We start from the raw sequence: 9,594 nt of genomic DNA, 5'->3' as shown, positions 1-9,594 counted from the left end.
AGTTTGAAATTGGGTAACTTAAGGTTTATGTTCTTCATATAATATATATACCGTTTATCGAGTTACTAAATTTGCAAATTAAATTTCGCTTTTCATAAACCTGGGATAAAACCATGTGTAATAATATTGTGATCTTAAAATAGTTGTTTACTCCCTTTTCAGTTTACCTCTGCCTAGTAGCTCCCGTTATGGATTTTCATCTTCAATTTAAGGATTTGAATTCATTTGTCGACGACATATAATTAGATGTTTCTTATTCGTTGAAAGCTAGACGTACTGAAAGTTTTTAGAACTTAAATAAAAGTATGAAGCCCAAATTTTTAGAAATTTATTGTAGATCTTATATTTTTATTCTTTTTCAGATAATTTTTCTCTTTTGCTCTTGGTAAAATGTTTTTTTTTTAACTGGAAAAGTTAAATTACAGTATTATAAGATAGTTGTTTTCTTAGCATTGTGGTTGTACAAAAACAGAAAAGTCTTTAAACAGTTTCAGCTATTTAAGAACTTAAGTGAGAGACGCTGTTTGCGTGTGTGTTTTTTTTGCATTGTTGAGTTTAAAGTTATAAAAGAAACATAAATTCCAAAATTAACTTGTTTGCTAATGTTACCAACCAACTACAGTTTCTTCGACTCGTTCGATTATTTGATACTCCAGGGGACGATGTTTCTTTCGACAGATTTAATACGCTGGCAAGATCAACCGATCGATAGTCGGAACAGAGATATATCTGTATGTTTTGGTGTCGGTATGATGTTATGTAGATAAACAACAGACTGTGTGACTTTGGCAAGAGTCTAGTGGAGCAGAGAAGTCGATACACCAGAGTTCCTATAATTTAATCCGCACAATCAATCTGATATACACGATGCACCCTGAGTGACTCGACACAGTCGCAGGAATCTGGACTGCGTCAGGCGGCCAAAATGCAAAATGTTTCAGCATTCATAAGGCACGCCCTTTACAGCACAGGGGTTCGAGTTCAAGTTCGATCGATCGCGTATCAACTTTCAACGCCCAACTATAAAGTTTAAAAAGAGAAATACATATTGCTTGGTTAAGTTGTAAAAAAATATCAGTGTTGCTAAAAGCATATAACATTATAATTAACTCTAAACAACTATGGGTATGTTATAAACGACTAGAAGAGCGTATACATAGAAAATCCAATATTAGCGAAATTGTATAACAAGAGAGTATCGTGCTTGCTAAAAAGTACAACAGATATTGTATGTATGTTTGTTCATTTATTGCGGTGAAATTTTCCGTCAACTTGAGGAAAAACGTATGAAAAACGTTGAATTGCAAATTTGGCACAAAGGGAGAAATGTATAGATACATACAATTATTTATGTATACCCGTTTGAATATATGTATGTATGTACTTGTATGTATATATATTGTATTCGTATTTTGTAATTTCAAATCGTAAGTGGAAGCGAGACGCAGCTATAGAACAGTCATACGCTATTTTTAGTGCTGACCCGCTTAGTGGGGGGTTAAAATATATCGAGAATGTTCGACCAGAACAAGTGGGCCTGTTCTGCGGGCTGGGAATTTTCTAGATGCGCAATTACGTAATAGAATGTAATATAAAATATATACGCAAATGTAAATTACACAAGTTTGGTTAATAAAGACAGAGCAACAAATATGTATGTATATAGCAGAAGAAATCGTTTGGAACGCATTTCAAGTAGAAAACCTTGACGCAACGATTGAAAACAGTTTGCTTTTGTTGTTTTTGATGATTGATAATTACAAGTACTTAGGATAAGGTGTGTTTGCTTACGGATTACTAGAGGTATAAAGTGAACACGTTAAGACCGCTGGATTCAATACCTGCTTCCTATGACAATTCCTCAATGTCAGCAGAAATCGGAATCGGCTACAACAACGCCTTCAGTGCATTTCCTGCCTGTGTGGTGATTCAAAAGCCTCAACCTTCACTTTGCATCTGCTTCAGAGCCTGCCTAGTAACCAATTTTCTGTCCGAACGAGCGACAAAATCTGCAACGCTGTATGGGTTTTGTGTAGCCTCATTTCCGCATTGTGAAACTCTGCCCGACGATGACGACGCTGACTTTCTTTCTTCAATCAAATTTCATTTTCTCATAGCAATTCTGCCTGCCTTTGTATGCCACTATTTGGGCCTTCGTAACATGTTGTAACTTCGTTGACTGGCCTTTGCGACGCCATTTTTACACTTTTCAATTTCTGATGAGTAATACATTTGGATGTATTTGTAACTGTGCTATAGATATAGCAGAAAACTGGCACTTTTTCAACTTCTTATAAATTCACTGGAGAAACACACTTGGACACTTTTATTTTTCGAATGGCTACCACTGGGCTTGGCAGCCCTATTTATACCCATTTCTGAGCTAGTTTTGCTGACGTCTCGAAGTTTCTTGTAACATCTGCCGGTCTGCTTAGTCTGTCGACGCACCCTCCCTTTCGCGTGGCTTTATTTTGCTGTTGTGTGAGCGAGCTCGCATATACGATGCGGCCTACGTGACGCTCTACCTGTTTTTACAAACGTTTACCCAACGTTATGGGGTAGAAAGAAAAGTACGAAGTCGCGGAAGCAAGACAGCTGCATATATGTATATTAGTATTGCTAATTCATGGCGTTGCCAGCATGAGGTTTAAGGAATATTCCAGTATACGAGCATCATTTGAATTTCATTGATTTTTGAAATAATTTGCACAAAATATGCACCTTAATTTTTCATTCATACTATTTGTGTATCTGCATGTGTGCATACATAGGTATTCAACAAAGAGTAAACCTTTCTTAATGAAGATTTTGATGCAAAAAGGTTATCTATACTAGAGGAAAGATTTGATTGTTTGTTTGTTTGTTTGAATTGAAAAGGCGGATTTAATGGATTCTTTCACTGTTGGGAAGCTATACTATCGATGGGCTATATTATATTTGCAAAAAAGAAATGGAATCCTTACTAAAACGCCAATCATGTAACCAAAGGTGTAAAAAAACCTGAATAGCAAGTTGTTAGTTCATAATCATCCTCGAAACATTGTCACTTTAAATATTAAGGCAATATTATTCAAAAGCCCCCAGCATTGAAGACATTTAAATTCACTAAACCATTCTGGACTGACGGTAAAATTCGGAATTGCAATCATGCTTTTAAGAAATTAAAGCCTTCCAAGCATGTGCAATGGGACGAGGCTGATTATTAAGGAATTGCAGGACAATTTAAGTGTAGCAACTATTATCAACGGCCCAGCAACTGGTCAACTAGCACATATAACGAGGATACCGATGATCCCATTTCATCATTTATATGGCTTCAATTTCCGGTAGTCCCAAGGCCAAGCCTTCGAATTAGGAGGGATCGACATATGAAAGCAATGTTTTACGTTATGTTGACCTATCACGGGTCGGAGCTCCTGAAAATCTATTTATTTTGCTACCACAAAATAAAACATCAAATAGAGAATATCTGACCTAATAAAGAATAACAAAAAAATCTAAAAACGAACAAAAAATCATTAAAATAATAATATCCAAAATAAATTTCACTCCTTCTTAGTAACTCATAGCAAAAAGAAGGGTGTATGTGTGTTAAGTGTGTGTGTTATAAAAGATATAATTTGTAAAATTTTTGTAAAAATACCCGTGCGAAGCAGGGGCAGGACGCTAGTTTACTATAACAATGTAGAGTATAGCTACACAAATAATAAAAGTTATGTTATTTACATATATGCATATGTATATATATGAATACACACTCATGCATATATTTTAAATTCTTTAATATTCGTATTGGCATAAAAAGAGTTGCCGAATGTATGCCTGTTTTAGGGCTCTGTTGACCCCACGTTTCGTGAAACATCTGCCGGTCTGTGCCGGCGTTCCCACCCCACCGAATGACATTATTTTGACGTTGTGTGAGCGAGCACGCATAATAACGCTAAATACGTGACTCACTGGCTGTATTCACAGACGTTTACAAAACGTCGAGGGTAGAAACCGAACTAAGCAGTGTGTGCAAGAGACAGCTATATGTATATAACTAATGCTGATTCTGGCGTTGCCATCGTGATGTTTGAGGAATATTCCACTGTTCAAGCGCCAATTTGAATTTCGTTCTTATAGAAATAATTCACAAAACGTATGCTCTATAATTGATAGGAATTCAACACAGTCTAAACGTTTCTTGATGATGAATCCGAAGTTAGAAAAGTCTTTATATAATATTTATTTATTATTATAAATAAATTATATAATTTCTTTATATCAAATACATATATATTTACAAGCAGTTTTTAAGAACACAAGAATGATATTAAACTGCGACTTATTTTTTTTGCTAATGTTCATGCAAGTATATTAGCTAAATAAAAATAATAATGGGGTATTTGGACTTAAAATAAATTTATGCACCTATATCGTCTCTGCATTCTGGGTATAACGCCTACTTCTGTTAGATACATATGTACATATCTGTGTCCTTAGTATAACTAAAAATTACTTTTTTAAATATGCTGTATAAATGGTGTAAACACATATATATTTTTGTAATATAAGGCAATAATACTGCTAAGACTAAATGACATTATTATTGAAATGAAAGAAAAGGATAAAAAAATAGGGCTTTGTGTAGAATACAATTGTTTTTGGTGTATTTAATGGCTGAAATATAGTTTCAGTTAAATATAATTTTTCTACAAGAAACCTCTTTTTGATTTACTTTTCAAAACCAACTTATAAATTAACATAAATTTGTGTTCATATTTGCACGTGGCCTATAGTCTGTTTCGTGCTTGTATTTTCTGCTATTCGATCTTTTTTGTGTAAACTCTCTTCTACATAGACAACCAATTCATAAAAAAATTCTTTTCTACATTTAAATATACTTAAAATTTGAAAACAATTAGCCAACCAAACACTCGTTTCTACCTAATAAGCTACCCTTTTTAACCCCTAACTGTTGTACCTAAACTGGCTAAAAGGGCAAAACCCTCCGCCACCATCGCATCCGTCGCTGAAAATGTTCTCAGTGTATGCAGGCAGCACAAATGCCTGTGTGTGTGGCTGTATGTGTGTCTGAAATCAAACACAAGGTTTTTGAACCTTTGGCCGCCTATTGCGCTCGCTCAGCAGGCCAGCCTGCCAGCTGTTGTGAGCGCGCGCATATCCTGCACTCAACGCTTAGGGGTGAGTAGAGGTGATGGTGGTGTTGGTGGTGAGTGTAAATGTGAGAATGAGTGTGAGTGTATCCTTGAGCGTGCCAACGGTAAATAGAATTGAGCGTTATGGCAAATTGCGCTCAAATGGGCGCACACTCAACTTGCTAACGAGCGTAACGGGGCAAAGCTTCGCAACTGCCATTAAACTTCGAACAAAAAGTATGCAAAACGGAACGATAGGAGCCAAAAGTTTTGATTGTTGTCCCGGGAGTGGGGGCTAAAGGCAATCGTAATGCTTTTAATTGCTTACCCAGCTTACCAAGCTTAACCAACTTGCCCAGCATGTCTGCCCAGCTTAGCAGATGCAAATGCAAAAGGGCAGAAGACGCATTATGAGTCTCCCTACTTCCGTTTTCGGTTCGGTCGAAAGGAATAGCAAAACAATAACAACAAGTGTAAGTGCACAATGCTGGAAGGAAGGCATAACATTGGCCATAACAGTAACAGCAAAATAAAGACTGAAGGCGACAATTTCAAAAACAACACAAAAGGTCCCAACAATGATAACGGATAACAGTTAGGAAATTGCGTATACGCCGTGTGTGAGCGCGTGTGTGCAAAATGTTGGCTGGTGGCTGCTAAATGACAACAATTGGGCCTCTCTTGTTGCTTTTGTTTTGTTTTGTTTCCTGTGCCACAGGACTTACGGTAAATTGAAGAAATACAACGAAAGGAAAGTGGGAAAGGAAAAAATGTGTAGCATAGCTAACGGCGTCGCTTACTCAACACAATGCACCGCAATAAGGGGAAATGGAAATGGCATAATAAATGTATTTATGTGGCAGCTAGCATTCTTATTTATGTACGTGTTTTGTTTTGTTTTATTGCTTTCCCCAACCACTGCAATCACACCAAACAAACACACACCCACAGAGGCTGTAAAGTCGCCTTCGCGCATCTTTTTTGCTTCTTCTCTTTGACATTTTGTAATTTAACCTTGTTTATTACCAAATGTGGTCCTTCAGTTTTAAGCCTACAAAGTTGTCTGTATATATGTATTTCGCACTATGCTAAGCCCACGCTTTCCATGTGCATATGTGTGTGTGTGTGTGTGTGTGAGGGGCAATGCATAAAGAAGAAAAGGAAAATAAAATAAAGTGAAAAGCAGGAGCAAAAACAAACAGCAAAACTTTGTCATTGCATTTGAGGGCCATTGGTTCAGCACACCATACATGCACATACACACACACACACACACATACACATACCCAAATACTATATGTACAGATAGGCATGCACACATAGGCGACAAGGACGTGGGCTCGCGCGCTCGCTTGCTAGAATTGAGCGCACACGAAGCTCGGTATGTGGAGCCGTTGGCGACGGGCGCGGTTTGGCAACAAGGACCTACATTTGTTCGTCTCAGCTTCGGCAGCGCTGTTATCGCACTCGTCGTGGCCACTCGTTGCATTCGGATAGCCTGAAAAACGACTTACCCGTGGACTATTTCCAGCAGTGCTGCTTCAGACACGATACCGTAAACAACGCGGCGGCCAAAAGGTTTTCGGTAAAACCTTAGCATGGCACACGGAAACGACCACGCGTAGTGTTCTTAACTGTTAACTGCGAAGGTGTGTGTGTGTGTGTGTGTGATGGTGTTTATGTTGGTGTTTGTGTGTGTGTGTAGGAGTTGCGTTGGAGTTGTGCGAAAACTTTGCCCAAAATGGAACTCTATGCTGCACATTGTTGCATTATTTTTGAAGCGTGGGCTAAAGAATAAACTTGTTAGATTTTTCTAATTGCTATAAGGATAGCTAAACAAGAAATATAATTGTAATGGCAACAAAAACAACAACAATTGGCGAGCTGACATTTTTTCACACGCCTCATTGGACCTTTGACCAGGCCATGTCACAGCATGTCAGCTCAATTAAGTTTGAAGCACTTTCACGCTCGTTCAGGCACAGCCATAGCCATAGCCATAGCCATGGAGTCAGAGCCACAGTCATGTCAGAGTCAGAATATCGGCCACATTGGCGCTCAGGCAAGCGAATTGTGTTAATGGGTCTTTTGTCGCCAGTTTGTCTGCTGGGGCCGCCAGCACTGGTTAGTGGCAACTACCAACTGGCAGCTGGCGATTGGCAACCAGGCCACTCCTGCCTCAATCGAATCGAATTGAAACTAGTGGCGCAGCAACACAGACGTGCCACTTGCTTATTATATTCGTGGCTTAGCCTTTGCACAGTGAACTTCCTTTACAATAATCTAAAACAAAACCAATCGATTAGAAAGTTTTTGGCAATATTATTTCATAATAGTAATTCGTATTAATTGTTTTGTAAAGTCTTTTATAATTTCTTATTGATATGAGCAAGTCTTGATGAAATTAACGTAGTGTTATATTTTAGGGTTTCTTATACATACGTTTTATCAATTTTGAAATGAATTTTCAATATTTTGAAACTCATGTTTTGTTGTAAACTAGTTTGAATTCATTTTAAGAGACTCAAAATTTACTTTCTGCCTTCGCATTCTTTTTGACATTGGAAAGCTAAATCTTGTAGTTACTATTTTTAAATAGTTGTTTCATCTTTAAAGATTTTGTTGTAGCTTATATCGTATATATATTTTTTAATTGTGTCAATTAATTCTAAATTGAATATTTTGCTAGCATTTATTAAGTATTTTTTTCATTCCAATAATATATTCTTTTGTAGAGTTTATTATTATTTTTTGTAATTGATGCGAGCGCTTTAAATAATATTATAGTCGTTAAAAAATCGAATTAGAAGTTGAACCAATTTTCGACTTCTAATTTTAAAATAAACCATTCAAAACTATGTGTTTGGACTTAAAATCGGTTTGATATTTTAATTTGCGTAAATAAAATTTCGTATTTAAGTTAAAGTTTAGGTATTAAAGTTTCTTTCTTATGTGGTTTCTAAAGAATTTTAATGTGCTTGTAGTAAACATTTTAAAAGCACGAATTGTTTTAATATGTAAGCTCCAATTTGAATAATGTAAACAAATATTAATGTTTTTCCATTTTTTTTTTGTCAAATTTAAATTATGTTTTGTACTGTTTTCAACTATAGGCATATATATTTTGTTTATAATTTTGAAATAAATAGAAATTGAATAAATTGAATTGAACAACTCCTAAGTTAAATATAGTGTTTGATAGAAAAAGTTTAAATAATTTGTGGTTGTTAGGATACATTAGTTTTCTTTGTGATTTCATTTCAAAACTATTTGTTCACATTTATAATTGATTTAAAAAGTGCCTTAAGGTTTTTTTTTAATTTTTCACAATTTTTGTTAATAACTTTTTGCTATTTAATTTTGAAACATAGTGGGTTTATAGGAATATAGACTGTATCGAATGTGCTGCAAATGTATAGTACATATGCGCACAGGGCAATTGTTTTAAGTCTTATTGGCGAATTTGGCACTCAATCGGAGTGTGTCGTGCGCTTGGCAGTTGTGCTTAATGGATTTTTTATATGCTGCCATTGAGTTGTTTTTTGTTAGTGTCTCGATTCGTCGATTGCCAGATTGGTCGATTGGTTCTTCTATATATTTCGTTGAAATTTGGAGGTCAAAGTGCAGGACTGCAATATCAATTGTGGGTGAAAAATAAAAATAAAAAAACATGAAAAAAGTGATATTAAAATTAATTAACCAAGACACAGGCAGATATATAGATATAGCCGTAGACTGATAGACGGGCAGATAGCCGGGTGGACGCAGACGCAGACGTTGCGCATGTGGTGTTCATGTGTTGTCCATGCTCGTGTCCCTGAGCCTGTCCCAATGCCTGCCTGCCGCCTGCTGCCTGCCATCAGGCTGACTTCGTTCAATGCTACGCCATGTGTCCAGGCAGCCAACATTTGGCCTTATCTGAATATGCCAACACAAGGCCTTTGCCAGTTCTCGTAATGCCTGGCAACAAGCTGACGAACGAGCCACCAACACCAACACCGCCACCGACACCAACAACAGTAACAATAACAACCAAATATTGTAGGTAGTTACAAATATTTTTCGAAATGCAGACCAACCTTGGGGACTGCGAAAATTGCAAGTGTTGTGCAACTCACCCCCTACCCTCCCACACACACACACACACGCACACACTTCTATACACACACCCTCAGTTATTGAAGTGTGTATTTTGTGGCATTACAAAGTTAATTGAATTTCCCTCAAATTTAAAGCAAACGAACAAAATCAGCATATCACAAACAAGTACGAGAACAATTTTTATGTAAACGCGTCCCACAAAATGAAACGCGCTGGAATTTTGATAAACTTTTTCTAGAAAAAAATACACACAACAACATATAAATAAAAATAAATTAGACGATCGAACAAGTGAAAAAAAAGCTGGAAACACAAAAAGTACATATATATCGAGACTTTTTAGTGATACAAA

General features: G+C 36.5%; 1 long non-coding RNA gene across 1 annotated transcript; it reads right to left on the bottom strand.

Annotated features, from left to right (window-relative positions):
- Positions 1-313: 313 nt before the first annotated feature.
- Positions 314-2,310, bottom strand: LOC115623501. The gene is made up of 2 exons (XR_003995410.1): positions 1,842-2,310; positions 314-1,020 (listed from the first exon to the last, which is right to left on the bottom strand). It is a non-coding gene; the product is annotated as an uncharacterized LOC115623501 (long non-coding RNA).
- Positions 2,311-9,594: the final 7,284 nt, after the last annotated feature.

The sequence above is a fragment of the Scaptodrosophila lebanonensis genome, unplaced genomic scaffold (assembly GCF_003285725.1).
Source record: "Scaptodrosophila lebanonensis strain 11010-0011.00,11010-0021.00 unplaced genomic scaffold, SlebRS2 tig00000053-arrow-pilon, whole genome shotgun sequence".
NCBI lineage: Eukaryota > Metazoa > Arthropoda > Insecta > Diptera > Drosophilidae > Scaptodrosophila > Scaptodrosophila lebanonensis.
This window is presented reverse-complemented; position numbering and strand designations above follow the sequence as displayed.